The sequence below is a fragment of the Bombina bombina genome, chromosome 4 (genome assembly GCF_027579735.1).
Source record: "Bombina bombina isolate aBomBom1 chromosome 4, aBomBom1.pri, whole genome shotgun sequence".
NCBI lineage: Eukaryota > Metazoa > Chordata > Amphibia > Anura > Bombinatoridae > Bombina > Bombina bombina.
In genome coordinates, this window is record NC_069502.1 from 855,933,130 (window position 1) to 855,958,666 (window position 25,537).

General features: G+C 38.7%; 1 protein-coding gene across 1 annotated transcript in view; it reads left to right on the plus strand.

Moving 5' to 3' along the window:
* Positions 1-25,537, plus strand: part of LOC128657992 (gastrula zinc finger protein XlCGF57.1-like) — a 169,967-nt gene that overhangs the window by 52,814 nt on the left and 91,616 nt on the right. The gene's annotated exons all lie outside the window — the stretch shown is intronic.

The window sequence follows — 25,537 nt, forward strand, 5'->3', positions numbered from 1 at the left end:
ATCTGCCCCACTCATCACAGGGAGGGTTTTATTAGGGGAGATACTTTTTAGAGCCATCATCTCTTGCCAGTAAAACACACAGATGAAAATGCCCTGTTATTTGTAGGTGATTCTCATATAATTTATGTAGGATTGAAATCCAAATTATTAAAGAAAGAAAAATATTTTTGTCTGAACTTTATTAAATCCCTTAATATATCTGACATGTTCAGTCATATTACTGTGTTATATTGTTATATCACTGTGTTATATTATCCTCCACTAGCAACACACAAGCGACACATGTTAACAAACCTAATCCCTTTTACTTTCTAATGGCAGTGAGAGTCCACGAGAACATTCATAACCTATGGGAAATACTCAGCCTGGGCACCAGGAGAAGGCAAAGGCGCCCCAAACAGAGCCTCAAATATCCCTCCCACTTTCCCTACCCTCTCAGTAGTTCTTTGCCTCAAATCATGGAGGTAGGCAGAGAGAGGTACTCTATAAAGTAGAAATTAAGTTTAACAGATTCGCTTTCATTGAGAGCTGGGGATCATATAACTATATAAATCTCAATGGAGTATTGGTATATATAATACTGGTTGAAACTGGGACTCCCATGCCTCTTTCTAGTTCTAACCTAAATCCCCTGTCTGATAACGCGGTGTGTCTCACACTAAATTACAGACTTATCATGGCTATGTTGTCCCCTCTCTTATGTCAACTTGTCTAATAGAGAGGTGGTGTAAAGTTGTGTCCCTGTGTCTATACTAGGTGCATCAAGCAGACGGGTGTACCGGGTATCTAGACAAATTTCAGTGTGTTTATGCAGCTGAGAGGGGAGAGCATTCCAGGCGCGATGTTATACAGGACACAGATAAGCATTTCCGTCTTAATGTATTGACTTCATAACAACTAGACATTTGTAAGGCAGGGATGTTCTCAGCCACACTTGGATTTGATACTGGTGCTCCTGTTACTCAATACATTATAGTGTAGGCTAGGCCCGCCATTTGGTGGGCTATTATTACTACTACAGTCCGCGGGGCTTTTTTTGATGCAGGCCGCAGAGGTGAGTGGAGACACAGAGGCAGCAAAATATTCCAAGCAAACCACCACTATGTTGAGCAAGCTCGTCGGAATATTCCAAGCTCCCGATATAGCTAAATCGCTGAGAGGCGTTTACTACATACATGCTATTAGTCGGCGATGCTGGCTAAAGCCACACCCAGCATTGCCGACCATATTGGCGATGTTTAGTAAACGATCCCTGGAATATTACTGCCGTCTGCCTAAACACTACTCCTAATACCCTTAAACCAAAGTACTCCACGATCACACACTAACACTAAACTTATTAACCGCCATATACCCCCTGCAAGTCCTAAGCTATTAATCCCTAAACCACCACATACCCACCGCAAGTCCTAACTATTAAAAATTTGTACTGTTATTCTGTTATTTAGATTTAGTGCATTTTAAAAATGACTTTTTCTTTGCATACGTTGTATGTTAAAATTAGATAATTAAAAACAATTTACACTATTCCCTTGCTGTTTTTCTGCGCGTCAGTTTTTTTGGCACACTTAATTTTATTTTCAACCGCTGGCCTTTAGGTTTACGCGCATAGAGGTTGCACGCATTGGGTTAACGCTTGTCAGCTAGCTCATGTCCCTTTGTCTTTCTATAGTTCTTTTGAGTGTTGTCTGGTTTACACAAATTGGGTTGGTGCACGTTATTCGTCCTCGGCTATGTGCACGTCGGGTTTTTGGAGCACTAAAAATACCTATGTTTATTTAAAAAGCTACTTCGGAGGGGGGGGGGTACGTGATTTCCATTCCTCAAGAGCTATTTAAGGGGGTTATAGTGTTTATTGCATTGCTTTATTATATGCTATAATGGAGCAGTCTGAATTTATCCCTAAATCTACCCAAGAAACGGAGTCCCCTGAACCCTTTTCTACCAGTTCTATGTGTCCAGAAACCATGGATACTGTTATGTATTCAGATGGTGATGTTTCCTCTGGTGATGAGTAATCTTTAACTGTGTTGAACCTGATGGTTCCTCTTTTTTGTTTAAAGGGACGCTGAACCCAAATTTTTTTCTTCGTGATTCAGATAAAGCAAGCAATTTTAAGCAACTTTCTAATTTACTCCTATTATCAAATTTCTTCTATAAGATACGACGAGTCCATGGACTCATCCTTTACTTGTGGGATATTATCCTCCTGCTAACAGGAAGTGGCAAAGAGCACCACAGCAGAGGTGTCTATATAGCTCCTCCCTTGACTCCACCCCCCAGTCATTCTCTTTGCCTACTCTAAGTAATAGGAAGGGTAAAGTGAAAGAGGTGATAAAATGTTAGTTTTTATTTTCTTCAAGCAAGACTTTTTTATTTTAAATGGTACCGGTGAGTGCTATATGTCCCAGGCAGCAGATGGATGAAGACTTCTGCCTGGAGACTGATGATCTTAGCAGTTGTTACTAAGATCCAGAGAAGTTCCCACAGAATGGCTGAGGAGTACTTAAGAAACTTCAATGTGAGGATCGTTTTTCATGCTACAAGCTTGAGGTATGTTCAGTCATTTTTTTTTTCTGGAGAGACTGTGTTATTTCAGAATTGGCTGACAGTATCCCCATGAGGGAATGGGTAAGCAGTAATCCTAATGCATAGAGAGGGGTATTACTGGACCTGTATATTGGGCTATAAAAAAATGGTTGACACTGATGATATGATGTTTGTGGGCAAACGTTTCTATGTTGGGAGTTAAAGATAAAGTTTTTTATGACAAAAGTTTTTACTTTATTTTAAGAATGGAGGGTACACATGGCTTCACTAAATGGGTATATGAACCCACATGGCTAGGTTTTAGACCGCTCTGGTGCGTTTATTTTAGGATGTGAGACATTGAGTGAGATGGGCGGGGCCTATTTTCGCGCCTCAGTTGTTGTTTTTCCCAGACAAGCAGCAAGCTCCAACTCCGGTGGGCCTTTCAGGACAGTTTGGGCCTAATTGAAGGGTTAATCTAACTTTGCAGACCCTTGAGGGCAGGTAGGCGCCACAGCAGGGCTGTGGCAAGGTGCAGGGGGTGTTTTTATTGAATTTAATGTTTTTTAGCATAACGTTTTTTGGTCTTAAGGGTTAAGTATTCCTTTCCTTGTGGGGCAAACTTAGCTGACAAGTTGTGATGCATTTATCATAAAATTGTGATAATTTTATCGTTTTAAAGCAGTTTTGGAAAAATTGTATGCTTTTTTTCTCTTAAAGGCACAGTACCGTTTTTTCAGATTGATATTTTTTTCACAAAATAAACTGTTTCAAGTCTGTTTGTGGTCATTACTAGCCTGTTTTAACATGTCTGACATTGAGGAAAGCCAATGTTCCATGTGTTTAGAAGCCATTGTGGAACCCCCACTTCAAATGTGTCCCTCATGTACTGAGAGGGCCTTACATTGCAAAGAACATATTTTAGCTGATAAACGTATGTCTCAGGATGATTCTCAGTCAGAAGAGAATCAGGTTATGCCATCTACTTCTCCCCAAGTGTCACAACCTTTAACGCCCGCCCAAGCGACACCAAGTACTTCTAGTGCGTCTAATTCTTTCACCCTGCAAGATATGGCTGCAGTTATGTCTACTACCCTTACAGAGGTATTAGCTAAACTGCCTGGTTTGCAGGGTAAGCGCATTAGGTCCGGTATTAGAGTAAATGCTGAGCCCTCTGATGCTTTATTGGCCATCTCCGATGTACCCTCACAGTGTTCTGATTTAGGGGTGGGGGAATTGCTGTCTGAGGGAGAACTTTCTGATTCAGGAAAGATGTTCACTCAAACAGACACAGATATGACGGCCTTTAAGTTTAAGCTTGAACACCTCTGCTTGTTACTCAGGGAGGTTTTAGCGACTCTGGATGATTGTGACCCTATTGTAAATACCACCAGAGAAATTGTGTCAGATGGGTTAGGGGTCCCTGCTTACACTTATGTTTTTCCAGTCCCTAGAAGAATTTCGGACATTGTGTGTGGACTCAGGAGGAGTCCCTACTACCAACAAATATTCTAGAACTGAGAGCGATATTCAATGCACTTCAGGCATGGTCTCAGCTGGCCTCGGCCAATTTCATAAGATTCCAGTCGGACAATATCACGACTGTAGCATATATCAATCAAGGGGGAACAAAGAGTTTGCTAGCGATGATAGAGGTTTCCAAAATAATTAGATGGGCAGAGACTCACTCTTGCCATCTATCAGCAATATATATCCCAGGAGTGGAGAACTGGGAAGCGGATTTTCTAAGTCGTCAGACTTTTCATCCGGGGAGTGGGAGCTCCATCCGGAGGTGTTTGCACAATTGATTCATCAATGGGGCACACCGGAATTGGATCTGAGGGCATCTTGTCAGAATGCCAAACTTCCTTGTTACGGGTCCATATCAAGGGATCCTTAAGCAGTACTGATAGATGGCTTATGTGTTTCCTCCTTTTCCTCTCCTACCTCGTCTGATTGCCAGAATCATACAGGAGAAGGCTTCGGTAATCTTGATAGCGCTTGCGTGGCCACACAGGACTTGGTATGCAGACCTGGTGGAAATGTCATCTCTGCCACCGTGGAAACTTCCACTGAGACAGGACCTTCTCATTCAGGGTCCGTTCCAACATCCAAATCTAGTTTCTCTGCGGCTGACTGCCTGGGGATTGAACGCTTGATTTTATCTAAGCGGGGATTCTCTGAGTCGGTCATTGATGCCTTGATTCAGGCTCGAAAGCCTGTCACTAGGAAAATTTATCATAAGATATGGCGTAAATATCTTTATTGGTGCAAATCCAAAGGCTACTCATGGAGTAAGATCAGGATTCCTCGGATTTTGTCCTTTCTCCAAGAAGGATTGGAGAAGGGGTTATCAGCAAGTTCCTTAAAGGGACAGATTACTGCTTTGTCAATCTTACTACACAAGCGTCTGGCTGATGTCCCAGACGTTTAGTCGTTTTGCCAGGCTTTGGTTCGAATTAAGCCTGTGTTTAAACCTGTTGCTCCGCCATGGAGTTTGAATTTAGTTCTAAATGTTCTTCAAGGGGTTCCGTTTGAACCCATGCATTCCATAGATATTAAGCTTCTATCTTGGAAAGTTCTGTTTTTAGTAGCTATCTCTTCTGCTCGAAGAGTTTCTGAGCTATCTGCGTTACAATGCGACTCGCCTTATCTTATATTCCATTCTGATAAGGTGATTTTGCGTACTAAACCTGGATTCCTTCCTAATGTTGTTTCTAATAAGAATATTAATCAGGAAATTGTTGTTCCTTCTCTGTGTCCTAACCCGTCTTCTAAGAAGGAGCGCCTGTTACATAACTTGTACGTGGTTCGTGCCTTGAAGTTTTACTTGCAAGCGACCAAGGATTTCCATCAAACATCTTCTGTGTTTGTTGTCTATTCTGGAAAGCGTAGAGGTCAAAAAGCTACGGCTACCTCTCTTTCTTTTTGGCTGAAAAGCATCATCCGTTTAGCATACGAGACTGCTGGACAGCAGCCTCCTGAAAAAATTACAGCTCATTCTACTAGAGCGGTGGCTTCCACATGGGCTTTTAAAAACGATACTTCTGTTGAACAGATTTGTAAGGCTGCAACTTGGTCTTCCCTTCATACCTTTTCCAAATTTGATACTTTTTGCTTCTTCAGAGGCTATTTTTGGGAGAAAAGTTCTACAAGCAGTGGTGCCTTCTGTTTAGGTATCTGTCTTGTCCCTCCCATTCATCCGTGTCATATAGCTTTGGTATTGTATCCCACAAGTAAAGGATGAATCCATGGACTCGTCGTATCTTATAGAAGAAAAGGAAATTTATGCTTACCTGATAAATTGATTTCTTCTATGATACGACGAGTCCACGGCCCGCCCTGTCAATTTAAGACAGATTATATATTTTTTGGTTTAAAACTTCAGTCATCTCTGCACCTTTTAGTTTCTCCTTTTTCTTCCTATACCTTCGGTCGAATGACTGGGGGGTCGAGTCAAGGGAGGAGCTATATAGACAGCTCTGCTGTGGTGCTCTTTGCCACTTCCTGTAAGCAGGAGGAAAATATCCCACAAGTAAAGGATGAATCCGTGGACTCGTCGTATCATAGAAGAAATCAATTTATCAGGTAAGCATAAATTTCCTTTTTCTTCATTCTCTTGGTATGTTTATTTGAAAAGCAAGAATGTAAGTTTAGATGCCAGCCCATTTTTGGTGAAGAACCTGGGTTGTCCTTGCTGATTGGACAGCACCAATAAAAAAGTGCTGTCCATGGTCTGAACCAAAAGATTGCTGGCTCCTTAGCTTAGATGCCTTCTTTTTCAAATAAAGATAGCAAGAGAACGAAGAAAAATTGATGATAGGAGTAAATTAGAAAGTTGCCTAAACTTGCATGCTCTATCTGAATCATGAAAGAAAAAAACTGGGTTCAGTGTCCCTTTAATGTTGAACATATTTGTTCTCTTTTAAAGGAGGTCTTAATTACTTTAGAGGTTAAAGATCATTAAGTTTCTGAAGATAAGCCTTGTAATTGTTTAAATGCAGTTTTTAAGACTAATTTCCCTGAGGTTTTCCCTATTTCTGATGCTGTTTCTGACATAATTTTTAGGGAATGGTCTAAGCCAGGTAATTAATTTACTGCTCCTGCAAGGTTTACAAAGTTATATCATTTACCTGCTGCTAATATTGATTTGTGGGAAACAGTACTCATTGATGGGGCCATTTCCACTCTTGCTAAGCATACTACTATTCCTTTGGAAGACAGTACTTCTTTTAAAGACCCTTTAAACAGAAAGTCTTTCATATAAGGGCCTTTTTACATGCAGGCTATCTGCTCAGGCCAGCTATTTCGTTTGCTGATGTGACTGCTGCTTCTACTTACTGGTTGTCTAGTCTTTCAGAACTGTATTCTGATGGCTCTGCTAGTGCAAATCTTTTGGATTTACTCAAGAGTTCCAATTCTTTTATTTGTGAAGCTGTATTTGATATTATGGAAATAATGTCAAAAGCATGTCTTTGGCAATCCTTATCAGGAGAGCCTTATGGCTTAAATCCTGGGGCACGATCATATACTTGGCGACGTGCACAAAAAACATTGTCGCAATTTTTCACATACCTGGTGCTGCAGACAAGTTACACGCATATATTTTACACGTTGCACACATTTTTTACTCCCATAAACTAACATAGAACTGGCGTCGCCAATCGGTATCACAAATGCAGCACAAGTTCTTACGCTCCAGAATGGAGATATTTTATTCAATTTTCAGCTAGCCACACATAGGCAGGCACAGCAATCCTTGCGCACACAAAAAAAGCACTGTAAACACCTAACGCATACGCAATATCAACACCTATACCGCCATCCCCCCACATTGCAATCACTAATAAACCAATTAACCCCTAAACCGCCATCTCCCCCACAACGCAAAGTACCTAATAGACCAATTAACCCCTAATCCGCCATCCCCCACAACGCTAACTACTATGTAAACAAATTAACCCCTAATCCGCCACCCCTCCACAATGCAAACTACCTAATAAACCTATTAACCCCTTTTCTGCCAACCCCCAAAACGCAAAAATACCTAATTAACCTATTAACACCTAAACTGCCATCCCACCACAACACAAACTCCTAATTAACCTGTTAACACCTAAACTGCCAACGCCCCACAATGCAAAGTATTGAACTAATAACTAAGCCCCCTAACCTAACAACCCCTAACTTAACCCCGATTAAAATACACTTAAATGGATAGGAAACCCAAAAATGTTCCTTCATGATTTGGATAGAACATATAATTTTAAACAACTTTCCAATTTACTTCTATTTTCAATTTTGCTTCATTTTCTTTTCATCCTTTGCTGAAGGAACCATATTGCACTACTGGCAGCTAGCTGAACATATCTAGTTGGCTAATCACAAGAGACAAATGTGTGCAGGCACCAATCAGTAGATATATCTTACTAGTGTAGGATATGTGCGTATTCTTTTTCAACCAGGGATACCATGAGAACTAAGCACATTTGAAAGTAGAAGTAAATTTAAAAGTGTATTAATCATGCACATGTAATTTGGATTTTCCTATTCCTTTAAATAACATTATAAAGATATAACTACCTAATAAAACATTAAAAAATTAAAAAATCTACATTACAAAAAAACCCTAACATTACCTAAAAAACCACTAAGATTACTGAAAATAAAAAAAGAACTAAGATTACAGAAAATAAAAAAATACCCCTACAGAAAATAAAAAACCCTAATAGTACAGAAAATAATAAAACCTACCCTTAAAGAAAAAAACTAAATTATCCAAAATAATAAAAAATATTCCTATTCTAATACCCCTGTTTAAAAAAAACAACCCACCCCAATATAAAAAAACAATCTAGAAATAAACTACCAATAACCCTTAAAATGGATTTTTGTAGGGCATTGCCCTAAAGTTAACAGCTCTTTTGCAAATAAAATAAACAAATTACAGAATAACATTACAACCCCCCAAAAATAAATAAAAACCTAACTAAAAAAAAAAAGTAACCTACCCATTGCCCCAAAAAAGGGCATTCGGATAGGCATTGCCCTTAAAAGGGCATTCAGCTCTTTTTCTGCCCATTAAAAATAAAAAGCCCTAATCTAAAAAAAAAAAAAACACCCCAAAAATAAAAAAAACACAACACTAACCCCGGAATTGGTATTCACTATTGATGAGGTGCAGCAATCCATCTTCATCCAGGCGACGAAACATCTTCATCCATCACGGGACCATCTTCAATCTTCATCCCGGCTGTGGGTCCATCTTCTATCTTCATCCAGGAGGCGGAGGTCATCGGCAACGTCCAGGCGACACGGAGGTCCTCTTCATGCAGTCTCTAGCCGCACACTGAAGATTGAATGCAAGGTACCCCTTTTATTTGGGGGTACCCTTACATTCCTATTGGCTTAAAAATTCAAATCAGCCAATAGGATGAGAGCTGCTTATATCCTATTGGCTGATTTAAATTTGATTCTTTTATTTTCTGTAAGGGTATTTTTGTTTTCCAGTAATCTTAGGTTTTTTATTTTACATAATTATTTTTGTAATCTTTTGTTTTTTTAGGTAGTTAGTATCTTTTTAATTCTATTTAAAGGGACACTAAACCCAATTTTTTTCTTTTATGATTCAGATAGAGCATTCAATTTTATGCAACTTTCTAATTTACTCCTATTATCAATTTTTCTTCATTCTCTTGCTATATTTATTTAAAAAAGCAGGAATGGGATGCATAGGAGGTGGCCCATTTTTGGTTGAGAACCTGGGTTATGCTTGCCTATTGGTGGGTAAATGTAAGCCTCCAATAAGCAAGCGCTATCCATGGTGCTGAACATAAAATGGGTTGGCTGCTAAGATTTACATTCCTGCTTTTAAAATAAAGATAGCAAGAGAACAAAGAAAAATTGATAATAGGAGTAAATTAGAAAGTTGCTTAAAATCTAATGCTCTATCTGAGTCATGAAAGAACATTTTTGGGTTCAGTGTCCCTTTAAGTGTATTTTAATTGGGGTTTAGTTAGTGGGTTGTTAGGTTAGGGGGCTTAGTTATTTATTTATTTATAAAATATTTTACCAGGAAGGATACATTGAGATTTCTCTTGTTTCCAAGTATGTCCTGGGACCACAAAACATTTCATTGATACAATAGTGTACAATAAAATACAAAAACAATAATAATACACAATATATGCAAACATTTAACATAGAACAGGTAGAAAATATTTAATCAACCATGACAGGCACATTCTGTTTTGAGATATGTAGAGAGGGATCTCTTAAAGGATATTAGGCTTGGGGAAGTTTTTAAAGTGTAAGGGAGGTCATTCCATAATTGTAGTGCTCTGTAGGAAAAGGAGGATCCAGCTGCTTTCTTTTTGTATTGAGGCAAGCTAAATAATGTGCTGTTATTGGATCAGAGGTTATAGGAGGTCGGAATAGCAGGGCAGAGCATTCTGCTCAGGTAGGGTGGGAGCTTCCCAGAAAGGCTCTTAAACACAAGGCAGGACAGATGAAGGGTGCCTCTGGATTCCAGCGAGCGCTTCTTCTTGTCACCGCTGAGCCCCGCGAAGTTGCAGAGGGACTGCGTGGCTACACAGCAAGGCTTGGCACTAGGGTGGATCACTGTGCATCTATCTCAGCAGATTGGTGAGGGAAGCTGGCGTGTTCTGCTTATGCACCAGGTTGCAGAAAGAGACTATCACTTCTCATGTGGCCCCCGGTCTGGCATTGGATAAACCCGGTGACTTAATCATAGGGATGGATCTGCATTAGCAGATACCCCCACAGTCAAGACATTCTTATGGTTCCTTTAAATGACCTTCTCATAGCCATAGCTGAGGAACTTACACTCATGACAAATAGCTCAAGATGTGCTGACTTATACTTCTACCCTTCTGTGGTCATATTATATGCAAAACTGCTGGGGACTTCTTAGCGATAGTTGTAACTGATAAGTTATCTGAACAAACTAGTTGTTTTTATATATGTTTTGTACTATTCTACTTCATATTGCTAATTATTTCTGCCTCTATCAAGTTACTTGCTGTGGGAGGATAATTACTTGGTTTTCACTCATTTGATGCTCCTCACAAATATTGATTGAAGCTTGAATGTATTTTACTGACTGGAGTGATATGGTGCTGTGAACGGTTGTGTGAATGTTATACTCTTTCTAGCTAGCCCTTAGTAATACATAAGCGTACAAACGCCAGTAGAGGATGCATATTGGTGTGCGAGTCGCTTTTCTGGGGTTGAATAGTCCCCTGTTATTTAAGTGCAACACAGAGACTTAACGTTGGTAACTGCGATCCTTACTACATGAAAATATAGCAGGTTCCCTGCACTCAGCTTCCCTGTCAGACTATAGAGAGTGTGGCCAGCTCTCTCCATGAATGGGTGTATCAGTCTGAGTCGCTCTTTTTTAATAATATGAATATAATCGCTGGGGTCTAATAGTAGTAGGACAAGAATTTAAGTATGGGTGCAGCTATTAATTACCCTGTCCTACATAGTAGGTAGCTTCTTGTGTCTATTAAAGTATACCCGCCATATGATGCTACCGTCCTAATCTTAAGCCCCTATTAATTAACCCAGAAGGCATTAGCCACATTATAGAGCACTTTGCCAGATGTTCAGTCAGCACTGACAGTTAGTTTTCCATGTATAAAGTTATGTTTGAGCTAAGCACTTTTCTATATCGATCAACATGTAGAGCATATTGAATCCCATTCATCATGTGAACCTTTTCTATTTTCCCATTAACACTAGAATTTATCTAACGGCTGGTCATAGTACCCAGTAGTAATAATAGGGTTTATTATCACTGATCTACCCCCCCCCCCCCACTACTCTGATGTGGTAGGGACGAATACTTTCTCCTCCCCATCCCCTTTTGGCAGAGTTGAGCAGTCTCTGCCTAATCCAAAGAGCCATGGCTAAGTTCTTCCCTGTTTCCATGAGAAAAGGCTCATTGGGCCCTACTATAAGTAAGTTTTCTTTGTTTCCTATACTCTGGTTTCTACAGGCTATCAAAAGTAAAAGTTTTACTGATGTTCATGTTTTCCTAATGGTACAGTGTTAGCATTTAATCACGCTTACTGTGGCAACTGAGGTTCAGTTTGGTAAACTACTGTCTTCAACTTGCAGAGTTGTTTTGATGTGCTTATTACTCCTTTATTACCTGTGAATATGTCTTTCACCCAAAGTTTGCCTCTATCTCATATTCACTAGAACCAGTCCTTCTATTGTTAACTTCATTACTCTTGTAAGTCAAGTACTATGTCTACAGATATATATCAGCTATCTGATCCCATGAGCAGATCTATTTTTCATTGTGTACACCAGAAACTTTAATTACTCCAAAAAAACTGAGGCATTGAGGAAGGGTGATTTCCCAACTTGATCATTGTCTTGTTTTATATATGTTTGCTGTACAACATTACTGACTTGTGTTATTGTCTGAGATATTGCCCTTCATTTCCAGATTGTTACTCTGATTGTTTTGCTTCAATAAAAATATTTTGAAAAAAAAACTGCATTAAGGTGCAGCCCCCAATCCAGAGGTTATAGTAGGGGGCAGATTAAGCCCTTTTCAGGAGACCTAATTTCAGTCTATTCCAGAACCCTGGGTTCTGAATATAGTTTCTCAAGGATATCAAATCAGAACAAAGCCTCCCAGAGAGAGTTTTTTTTCTATCCAATGTTCAAAGGAATCCTGTAAAAGCTCAAGCTTTTTTCCAGTCTGTCTAGGATCTGGAAGCTATGGGGTGTTTATTCCAGTTCCTTTGCAGGAACAGGGGATGGGATTTTATTAAAATCTCTTGAGTGTCTCAAAAAAGGAAGGTAATTTCAGACCAGTTCTGGATCTTAAAGCTCTGAACAAGTTTGTAAGGATTCCATCTTTCAAAATCGAGACCATTCTGACTATTCTGCCTTTTGTTCAGCAAGGTCAGTTTATGTCCACAATACATTTAAAGAATGCTTACCTTCATCTTCCTATTCACAAAGAACATTTCCAGTTTCTGAGATTTGCCTATCCTGACAGGCATTTTGAGTGTTGCTCTACAGTTTGTTCTGGCATCAGGTCTCAGTGTATTTCAGTATTCCCATACCTGGACAACATCTTGGTTCAAGCTTCATCTTTTCCTTTAGCAGAATCTTCAAAAAGCATGGTTGGAGGATCAATTTTCCAAAAAGTTATTCGGTTCTTCTGACAAAGTTAATTTTTAGTATTTTCATATTGATTCAGTCTCTATGAGTCTTTCTCTAACAGGTTAAAATTGGTGACAAAATGTGTTTAAAATGTCTACCAGCGCTCAACCTACTTCCTTATAGCTCCTGGAAAGTAGGGTATCTAGCTGACCCTAAAGAGAACACAAATATAACAAATGATCCAAGAGCGCCAAACTAGAGGCAAAGGAAGAATCTAACGAGTGAATGATTATTAGTCAAACATTTATTAACATATGAATGATTATTATTCAAACATTTAATACCTAATAGCATGGATCCATGTTACAAATAAACTAAAAATACAATAAAATATAGTTAAAACATGTACAAATTGTATTGTAGAAGCATATATAAAAGCATATATAAAACAATTCTAAATGCAAATGTCAATCGTTTTGATAAGTTGATGGGTAAACAAATAAGAGTCACGCGAAATGATCTCTATATTATAGAAAAAGGAAGTTCAATAAGTGATATATTCCCCTTGGTTAAACATGATGATAAAAAATCAGGTGAAAAAATCCAGTGAAAAAAATAAAAAATGAGAAACAAGCACAAAAATTAATTCAAATCTGTGAAGCAGTGGGAAAGGTGTAAAATGTGATATAGGGATCCCCAAAAAATGAAAAAATTAAATATAAATGTGTAAAAACCAAAAATATCCAAAAAATAGAAAAATGTGGAAAAATGTTAAAAAATAAATATTGAAACTAAAAATAAAATAAAAATGGAAATAGTGCATCCAAATGTCAATAGTAAAAATGGGTGTATATAATCCAAATGGGTGTCAGTTAATGAATGTCAATAAGTGATCCTCCTTAAGAGTTTATCCGTGTGAGTGAAGATGATCTTTCCTTTAGCTGGATAATTGTGTTTTTCTTTCTGTATTATCTTTAATAATTCCTGTAATTTAGAAAAGTGACATAGTGCAATAACATTTAAAACCATAAGTAATAATGAAATAATGCTCACCAATTTTGTCAACGCGTTTCGGCCTATTTAACAGGCCTTTCTCAAGACTATCTTAAGGTGAGTGATGGTGGCTCTATTTATGTGTATCATAAACCAATGAATGATCCGAATTTTAGCGCCAAAAATTCCTTAGCACTGAACCGGAAGTGCTCTTATACTTCCGTTTTCGGGATTATTTTGTTATTTCTTAATACACTTATATAGTATTATTAGGCTGTGTTTTCAATAATAATCTATTAGTAAAGCTGGTAAGAATTCTTATTGAGCTAATGGAGAATATTTGTTTTAGCGATCGTTCTGAATCTCTATACGTGGGCGTCGGACCGGAAGTGACGTAATGTCTATTTACTTTCAGTTATAATAGGCTAATACGTGTACTTCCGGTTTCGGTGTTGCGGTTATGCTATAGCAGTAAAACCAATTCAATGTGTCAAAAGATTACATATAGATAAGCGTGCCTGCTCTAATGAGTATAACCAATATGTGACCTTAGTTCGATTAAAAATAAGACTGATGGTGGAGTGTTTGTTTTCACGATCACTCCGTTTCTAAACTCGTGAGCGTCGGACCGGAAGTGACGTAGTGTTTGTTTACTTCCGGTTATAATAGGCTATTTTGAGTGCTTCCGGTTGCGGTATTGCAGTGATGTTAAATAATAGTGAGTGTAATTCGATAAAAATGTTAAAAGGTGCTGAATATCGAAAACAATATATAGACAGATATGTCCACTCAAATGAGTATGACAAAAATGTATAAGATTTAGACCATTATTATATTTGGGTTGAAATTAATGATTTTTGTTTTAATTAAAGTTCATGTATAAATCCATGCTGGAACATGTTTAAAATGAGATGGGCAATATAAATACATAGATTGAGTGAGAATACATAGATTAAAAATACATAGATTGAATGAATAAAAATACATAGATTGAATAAAAATAAAAATATATAGATGCAAATATAAGTATACAAATATATTAAAACTCCTTCAATGGGCTATCGAAAATCTGTAACTAAATGGTTTAAAACCATAAATAATTTGTAAAAATTATTAAAATAGGATCTAAAATACATTTTACTCAGGTGATTTAAAAACGTCAGTAGGATAAACAAAGTGCTAACAATAGTAGAGTGAACAGACCTTAAATGGAATGAAATCAAACCTAAGATAATAAATACATATAAAACTGGAAAGTAGGATCTTGCAACATAATAATTTCGGTATTTAAAAGACCGATAGATGGACAAGGTGAAAGGGCTTATGTGGGATAGAATCGGACCTTAACATTAAATACATATGCTACGCTCCAGGGTCTATTACTACCATTTAATAAGAAACTTAATTGGACACGTGTAAAATAGATGAATAGCACCTAGCTAAAATGAGCTAGTATGAAAATACATGCAAACTGGCTAAGTGTCATCTAATATTTAAGTCTTAATGGTTTTTGGTGCTTAATAGATGTGACAGGTCCTCTCTGTTGTTCAAACCTCTAGGGTAAAGACAATCAATATTAAAAATCCATTTGGATTCTGCAGTTAATAAACGTCTCTCATAGTCACCACCCCTCCAGTTTGGTGTCACTATTTGTATGCCTATATAGTTGAGATCTTTGTGGCTTGCTCGGTGGCAGTTGGTGAAATGTCTATAAAGTGCTGTTTCAGTGCTTTCGTGTTCGATCTTTAGTAGATGTTCCCTAATACGATCTTTGAGGGTTCTTGATGTCTGTCCTATGTATTGGAGTCCACAACTGCACCAAATTAAATAGACCACTCCTCTGTCACTACATCTTATGAGATAGTTGATCTTATATCTGACCTTCGAGTTAAAAGAGGTGAATAGGCACATTGTGGAAAGAATCATAGAGAAGCATTGGTCACTTTTAAAAAATGATGAAATCATAGGTGAAAAACTGACAAGTCGACCTGTCTTCATATATAGGAAGACTGATAACCTTAAGAACAAACTGTCCCCCAGCATACCTAAGAGAATACCTAATAGAACAAGAGATGTATTTGGCAAAGAAATTAAAGGGTTCTTCCCTTATCTGAATTGTAAAGCTTGTAAAAGAGGTGTCAAGACTAAAGAATTCACCTCTTTAAACAAAGTGCTAACAATAGTAGAGTAAACAGACCTTAAATGGAATGAAATCAAACCTAAGATAATAAATACATATAAAACTGGAAAGTAGGATCTTGCAACATAATAATTTCGGTATTTAAAAGACCGATAAATGGACAAGGTGAAAGGACTTATGTGGGATAGAATCGGACCTTAACATTAAATACATATGCTACGCTCCAGGGTCTATTGCTACCATTTAATAAGAAACTTAATTGGACACGTGTAAAATAGATGAATAGCACCTAGCTAAAATGAGCTAGTATGAAAATACATGCAAACTGGCTAAGTGTCATCTAATATTTAAGTCTTAATGGTTTTTGGTGCTTAATAGATGTGACAGGTCCTCTCTGTTGTTCAAACCTCTAGGGTAAAGACAATCAATATTAAAAATCCATTTGGATTCTGCAGTTAATAAACGTCTCTCATAGTCACCACCCCTCCAGTTTGGTGTCACTATTTGTATGCCTATATAGTTGAGATCTTTGTGGCTTGCTCGGTGGCAGTTGGTGAAATGTCTATAAAGTGCTGTTTCAGTGCTTTCGTGTTCGATCTTTAGTAGATGTTCCCTAATACGATCTTTGAGGGTTCTTGATGTCTGTCCTATGTATTGGAGTCCACAACTGCACCAAATTAAATAGACCACTCCTCTGTCACTACATCTTATGAGATAGTTGATCTTAAATCTGACCTTCGAGTTAAAAGAGGTGAATAGGCACATTGTGGAAAGAATCATAGAGAAGCATTGGTCACTTTTAAAAAATGATGAAATCATAGGTGAAAAACTGACAAGTCGACCTGTCTTCATATATAGGAAGACTGATAACCTTAAGAACAAACTGTCCCCCAGCATACCTAAGAGAATACCTAATAGAACAAGAGATGTATTTGGCAAAGAAATTAAAGGGTTCTTCCCTTATCTGAATTGTAAAGCTTGTAAAAGAGGTGTCAAGACTAAAGAATTCACCTCTTTTAACTCGAAGGTCAGATATAAGATCAACGATCTCATAAGATGTAGTGACAGAGGAGTGGTCTATTTAATTTGGTGCAGTTGTGGACTCCAATACATAGGACAGACATCAAGAACCCTCAAAGATCGTATTAGGGAACATCTACTAAAGATCAAACACGAAAGCACTGAAACAGCACTTTATAGACATTTCACCAACTGCCACCGAGCAAGCCACAAAGATCTCAACTATATAGGCATACAAATAGTGACACCAAACTGGAGGGGTGGTGACTATGAGAGACGTTTATTAACTGCAGAATCCAAATGGATTTTTAATATTGATTGTCTTTACCCTAGAGGTTTGAACAACAGAGAGGACCTGTCACATCTATTAAGCACCAAAAACCATTAAGACTTAAATATTAGATGACACTTAGCCAGTTTGCATGTATTTTCATACTAACTCATTTTAGCTAGGTGCTATTCATCTATTTCTTCTGTTATGTGTGATCAGTCCACGGGTCATCATTACTTCTGGGATATAACTCCTCCCCAACAGGAAATGCAAGAGGATTCACCCAGCAGAGCTGCATATAGCTCCTCCCCTCTACGTCAGTCCCAGTCATTCTCTTGCACCCAACGACTAGATAGGATGTGTGAGAGGACTATGGTGATTATACTTAGTTTTTATGACTTCAATCAAAAGTTTGTTATTTTAAAATAGCACCGGAGCGTGTTATTACTTCTCTGGCAGAGTTTGAGGAAGAATCTGTCAGAGTTTTTTACTATGATTTTAACCGGAGTAGTTAAGATCATATTGCTGTTCTCGGCCATCTGAGGGAGGTAAAGGCTTCAGATCAGGGGACAGCGGGCAGATGAATCTGCATTGAGGTATGTAGCAGTTTTTATTTTCTGAATGGAATTGATGAGAAAATCCTGCCATACCGTTAAAATGACATGTATGTATACACTTCAGTATTCTGGGGATGGTATTTCACCGGAACTACTCTGTTAAAGGTCACTAATCCTTTTTAATAACTATTTATCATGTTAAACGTTTTTGCTGGAATGTAGAATCGTTTACATTGCTGAGGTACTGTGTGAATAAATATTTGGGCATTATTTTCCACTTGGCAGTTTTTTTGCTTTAATTGTGACAGTTTCGTTTCTCTTCACTGCTGTGTGGGAGAGGGAGGGGCCGTTTTTGGCGCTCTTTGCTACGCATCAAAAAATACTTTTATATTTCCTGCATGATCCGGTTCATCTCTGATAGATCTCAGGGGTCTTCAAACTTCTTTGAAGGGAGGTAAATTCTCTCAGCAGAGCTGTGAGAATTCTTATAGTGACTGTGAATAAAAACGTTGCTTTGTATTTTTTATGTCAAATTTAATTATTGTTATTTTACTAATGGGAACAAACCTTTGCTAAAAGTTTTGTGGTTTTAAAGTTTGATGCTATAACTGTTTTTCAGTTCATTATTTCAACTGTCATTTAATCGTTAGTACCTCTTTGAGGCACAGTACGTTTTTTGCTAAAAAAGATTATAACCAAGTTGTAAGTTTTTTGCTAGTGTGTTAAACATGTCTGACTCAGAGGAAGATATCTGTGTCATTTGTTCCAATGCCAAGGTGGAGCCCAATAGAAATTTATGTACTAACTGTATTGATGCTACCTTAAATAAAAGTCAATCTGTACAATGTGAACAAATTTCACCAAACAGCGAGGGGAGAGTTATGCCGACTAACTCGCCTCACGCGGCAGTACCTGCATCTCCCGCCCGGGAGGTGCGTGATATTTTGGCGCCTAGTACATCTGGGCGGCCATTACAGTTAACATTACAAGATATGGCTACTGTTATGACTGAAGTTTTGTCTAAATTACCAGAACTAAGAGGCAAGCGTGATCACTCTGGGGTGAGAACAGAGTGCGCTGACAATGCTAGGGCCATGTCTGATACTGCGTCACAGCTCGCAGAGCATGAGGACGGAGAGCTTCATTCTGTGGGTGACGGTTCTGATCCAAACAGATTGGACTCAGATATTTCAAATTTTAAATTTAAATTGGAGAACCTCCGTGTATTACTAGGGGAGGTCTTAGCAGCTCTCAACGATTGTAACACCGTTGCAATACCAGAGAAACTGTGTAGGTTGGATAAATACTTTGCGGTACCGGCGAGTACTGACGTTTTTCCTATACCTAAGAGACTAACTGAAATTGTTACTAAGGAGTGGGATAGACCCGGTGTGCCGTTCTCACCCCCTCCAATATTTAGAAAGATGTTTCCAATAGACGCCACCACTCGGGACTTATGGCAAACGGTCCCCAAGGTGGAGGGAGCAGTTTCTACTTTAGCTAAGCGTACCACTATCCCGGTGGAGGATAGCTGTGCTTTCTCAGATCCAATGGATAAAAAATTAGAGGGTTACCTTAAGAAAATGTTTGTTCAACAAGGTTTTATATTACAACCCCTTGCATGTATCGCGCCGATTACGGCTGCGGCAGCATTTTGGATTGAGTCGCTTGAAGAGAACCTTAGTTCATCTACGCTAGACGACATTACGGACAGGCTTAGAGTCCTTAAACTAGCTAATTCCTTCATTTCGGAGGCCGTAGTACATTTAACCAAACTTACGGCTAAGAACTCAGGATTCGCCATACAGGCACGTAGGGCGCTGTGGCTAAAATCCTGGTCAGCTGATGTTACTTCTAAGTCCAAATTACTTAATATACCTTTCAAGGGGCAGTCTTTATTTGGGCCCGGTTTGAAAGAGATTATCGCTGACATTACAGGAGGTAAGGGCCACGCCCTACCTCAAGACAAAGCCAAAGCTAAGGCTAGACAGTCTAATTTTCGTCCCTTTCGGAACTTCAAAACAGGAGCAGCATCAACCTCCACTGCACCAAAACAGGAAGGAGCTGTTGCTCGTTACAGGCAAGGCTGGAAGCCTAACCAGTCCTGGAACAAGAGCAAGCAGGCCAGGAAACCTGCTGCTGCCCCAAAGACAGCATGAACCGAGAGCCCCCGATCCGGGACCGGATCTAGTGGGGGGCAGACTCTCTCTCTTCGCCCAGGCCTGGGCAAGAGATGTTCAGGATCCCTGGGCACTAGAGATCATATCTCAGGGATACCTTCTAGACTTCAAATTATCTCCCCCAAGGGGGAGATTTCATCTGTCAAGGTTGTCAACAAACCAGATAAAGAAAGAAGCGTTTCTACGCTGCGTACAAGATCTGTTAATAATGGGAGTGATCCATCCGGTTCCGCGGTCGGAACAAGGACAAGGGTTCTACTCAAACCTGTTTGTGGTTCCCAAAAAAGAGGGAACTTTCAGGCCAATCTTAGATTTAAAGATTCTAAACAAATTCCTAAGAGTTCCATCGTTCAAAATGGAAACTATTCGGACAATCTTACCCATGATCCAAGAGGGTCAGTACATGACCACAGTGGATTTAAAGGATGCTTACCTTCACATACCGATCCACAAAGATCATCACCGGTATCTAAGGTTTGCCTTCTTAGACAGGCACTACCAGTTTGTAGCTCTTCCATTCGGATTGGCTACGGCTCCAAGAATCTTCACAAAGGTTCTGGGTGCCCTTCTGGCGGTACTAAGACCGCGAGGGATTTCGGTAGCTCCATACCTAGACGACATTCTAATACAAGCTTCAAGCTTTCAAACTGCCAAGTCTCATACAGAGTTAGTTCTGGCATTTCTAAGGTCGCATGGATGGAAAGTGAACGAAAAGAAGAGTTCTCTTTTTCCTCTCACAAGAGTTCCATTCTTGGGGACTCTTATAGATTCTGTAGAAATGAAGATTTACCTGACAGAGGACAGGTTAACAAAGCTTCAAAATGCATGCCGTGTCCTTCATTCCATTCAACACCCGTCAGTAGCTCAATGCATGGAGGTGATCGGCTTAATGGTAGCGGCAATGGACATAGTACCTTTTGCACGCCTACACCTCAGACCTCTGCAATTATGCATGCTAAGTCAGTGGAATGGGGATTACTCAGATTTGTCCCCTACTCTGAATCTGAATCAAGAGACCAGAAATTCTCTTCTATGGTGGCTTCATCGGCCACACCTGTCCAGGGGGATGCCATTCAGCAGGCCAGACTGGACAATTGTAACAACAGACGCCAGCCTACTAGGTTGGGGCGCTGTCTGGAATTCTCTGAAGGCTCAGGGACTATGGAATCAGGAGGAGAGTCTCCTTCCAATAAACATTCTGGAATTGAGGGCAGTTCTCAATGCCCTTCTAGCTTGGCCCCAATTAACAACTCGGGGGTTCATCAGGTTTCAGTCGGACAACATCACGACTGTAGCTTACATCAACCATCAGGGAGGGACAAGAAGCTCCCTAGCAATGGTGGAAGTATCAAAGATAATTCGCTGGGCAGAGTCTCACTCTTGCCACCTGTCAGCAATCCACATCCCGGGAGTGGAGAACTGGGAGGCGGATTTCTTGAGTCGCCAGACTTTTCATCCGGGGGAGTGGGAACTTCATCCGGAGGTCTTTGCCCAAATACTTCGACGTTGGGGCAAACCAGAGATAGATCTCATGGCGTCTCGCCAGAACGCCAAACTTCCTCGCTACGGGTCCAGATCCAGGGATCCGGGAGCGGTTCTGATAGATGCTTTGACAGCACCTTGGAACTTCGGGATGGCTTATGTGTTTCCACCCTTTCCGCTGCTTCCTCGATTGATTGCCAAAATCAAGCAGGAGAGAGCATCAGTGATTCTAATAGCGCCGGCATGGCCACGCAGGACTTGGTATGCAGATCTAGTGGACATGTCATCCTGTCCGCCTTGGTCTCTACCTCTAAGACAGGACCTTCTGATACAGGGTCCATTCAAACATCAAAATCTAACTTCTCTGAAGCTGACTGCTTGGAAATTGAACGTTTGATTTTATCAAAACGTGGTTTTTCTGAGTCGGTTATTGATACCCTGATACAGGCTAGGAAGCCTGTTACCAGAAAGATTTACCATAAAATATGGCGTAAATACCTATACTGGTGCGAATCCAAACATTACTCCTGGAGTAAGGTTAGGATCTCTAGGATATTGTCTTTTCTACAAGAAGGGTTAGAAAAGGGTTTATCAGCTAGTTCATTAAAGGGACAGATTTCAGCTCTGTCCATCTTGTTACACAGGCGTCTGTCAGAAAATCCAGACGTCCAGGCTTTTTGTCAGGCTTTGGCTAGGATCAAGCCTGTGTTTAAAGCTGTTGCTCCGCCATGGAGTTTAAACTTAGTTCTTAACGTTTTACAGGGTGTTCCATTTGAACCCCTTCATTCCATTGATATAAAATTGTTATCTTGGAAAGTTCTGTTTTTAATGGCTATTTCCTCGGCTCGAAGAGTCTCTGAGTTATCAGCCTTACATTGTGATTCTCCTTATCTGATTTTTCACTCAGACAAGGTAGTTCTGCGTACTAAACCTGGGTTCTTACCTAAGGTGGTCACTAACAGGAATATCAATCAAGAGATTGTTGTTCCATCCTTGTGTCCAAATCCTTCTTCAAAGAAGGAACGTCTTCTACACAATCTGGATGTAGTTCGTGCCCTCAAGTTCTACTTGCAGGCAACTAAAGATTTTCGCCAAACTTCTTCCCTGTTTGTCGTTTATTCTGGACAGAGGAGAGGTCAAAAAGCTTCTGCTACCTCTCTCTCTTTTTGGCTTCGTAGCATAATACGTTTAGCCTATGAGACTGCTGGTCAGCAGCCTCCTGAAAGAATTACAGCTCACTCCACTAGAGCTGTGGCTTCCACTTGGGCCTTTAAGAATGAGGCCTCTGTTGAACAGATTTGCAAGGCTGCAACTTGGTCTTCGCTTCATACTTTTTCCAAATTTTACAAATTTGACACTTTTGCTTCTTCGGAGGCTATTTTTGGGAGAAAGGTTCTTCAGGCAGTGGTTCCTTCTATATAATGAGCCTGCCTATCCCTCCCGTCATCCGTGTACTTTTGCTTTGGTATTGGTATCCCAGAAGTAATGATGACCCGTGGACTGATCACACATAACAGAAGAAAACATAATTTATGCTTACCTGATAAATTCCTTTCTTCTGTTGTGTGATCAGTCCACGGCCCGCCCTGTTTTAAGGCAGGTAAATATCTTTTAAATTATACTCCAGTCACCACTTCACCCTTGGTTACTCCTTTCTCGTTGATTCTTGGTCGAATGACTGGGACTGACGTAGAGGGGAGGAGCTATATGCAGCTCTGCTGGGTGAATCCTCTTGCATTTCCTGTTGGGGAGGAGTTATATCCCAGAAGTAATGATGACCCGTGGACTGATCACACAACAGAAGAAAGGAATTTATCAGGTAAGCATAAATTATGTTTTTACACGTGTCCAATTAAGTTTCTTATTAAATGGTAGTAATAGACCCTGGAGCGTAGCATATGTATTTAATGTTAAGGTCCGATTCTATCCCACATAAGTCCTTTCACCTTGTCCATTTATCGGTCTTTTAAATACCGAAATTATTATGTTGCAAGATCCTACTTTCCAGTTTTATATGTATTTATTATCTTAGGTTTGATTTCATTCCATTTAAGGTCTGTTTACTCTACTATTGTTAGCACTTTGTTTATCCTACTGACGTTTTTAAATCACCTGAGTAAAATGTATTTTAGACCCTATTTTAATAATTTTTACAAATTATTTATGGTTTTAAACCATTTAGTTACAGATTTTCGATAGCCCATTGAAGGAGTTTTAATATATTTGTATACTTATATTTGCATCTATATATTTTTATTTTTATTTTTATTCAATCTATGTATTTTTATTCATTCAATCTATGTATTTTTAATCTATGTATTCTCACTCAATCTATGTATTTATATTTCCCATCTCATTTTAAACATGTTCCAGCATGGATTTATACATGAACTTTAATTAAAACAAAAATCATTAATTTCAACCCAAATATAATAATGGTCTAAATCTTATACATTTTTGTCATACTCATTTGAGTGGACATATCTGTCTATATATTGTTTTCGATATTCAGCACCTTTTAACATTTTTATCGAATTACACTCACTATTATTTAACATCACTGCAATACCGCAACTGGAAGCACTCAAAATAGCCTATTATAACCGGAAGTAAACAAACACTACGTCACTTCCGGTCTGACGCTCACGAGTTTAGAAACGGAGTGATCGTGAAAACAAACACTCCACCATCAGTCTTATTTTTAATCGAACTAAGGTCACATATTGGTTATACTCATTAGAGCAGGCAAGCTTATCTATATGTAATCTTTTGACACATTGAATTGGTTTACTACTATAGCATAACCGCAACACCGAAACCGGAAGTACACGTATTAGCCTATTATAACTGAAAGTAAATAGACATTACGTCACTTCCGGTCCGACGCCCACGTATAGAGATTCAGAACGATCGCTAAAACAAATATTCTCCATTAGCTCAATAAGAATTCTTACCAGCTTTACTAATAGATTATTATTGAAAACACAGCCTAATAACACTATATAAGTGTATTAAGAAATAACAAAATAATCCCGAAAATGGAAGTATAAGAGCACTTCCGGTTCAGTGCTAAGGAATTTTTGGCGCTAAAATTCGGATCGTTCGTTGGTTTATGATACACATAAATAGAGCCACCATCACTCACCTTAAGATAGTCTTGAGAAAGGCCTGTTAAATAGGCCGAAACGCGTTGACAAAATTGGTGAGCATTATTTCATTATTACTTATGGTTTTAAATGTTATTGCACTATGTCACTTTTCTAAATTACAGGAATTATTAAAGATAATACAGAAAGAAAAACACAATTATCCAGCTAAAGGAAAGATCATCTTCACTCACACGGATACACTCTTAAGGAGGATCACTTATTGGCATTCATTAACTGACACCCATTTGGATTATATAAACCCATTTTTACTATTGACATTTGGATGCACTATTTCCATTTTTATTTTATTTTTAGTTTCATTATTTATTTTTTAACATTTTTCCACATTTTTCTATTTTTTGGATAATTTTTGGTTTTTACACATTTATATTTAATTTTTTTCATTTTTTGGGGATCCCTATATCACATTTTACACCTTTCCCACTGCTTCACAGATTTGAATTAATTTTTGTGCTTGTTTCTCATTTTTTATTTTTTTCACTGGATTTTTTCACCTGATTTTTTATCATAATGTTTAACCAAGGGGAATATATCACTTATTGAACTTCCTTTTTCTATAATATAGAGATCATTTCGCGTGACTCTTATTTGTTTACCCATCAACTTATCAAAACGATTGACATTTGCATTTAGAATTGTTTTATATATGCTTTTATATATGCTTCTACATTACATTTTATATATGCTTCTACAATACAATTTGTACATGTTTTAACTATATTTTATTGTATTTTTAGTTTATTTGTAACATGGATCCATGCTATTAGGTATTAAATGTTTGAATAATAATCATTCATATGTTAATAAATGTTTGACTAATAATCATTCACTCGTTAGATTCTTCCTTTGCCTCTAGTTTGGCGCTCTTGGATCATTTGTTATAAAATTGGTGTCAGCTTGTCTGAACCTTCAGCCTCTCTTGTCTACTTCGGGTTGCTATTTGTATGGAAGATCTAAATCTCACGATTGCAGCTTCAGATGCAATTCTATTTGCAAGTTTTCACATGAGGCCTGTTGTGTCAATGGTGCAGAAATTATACTCAGCT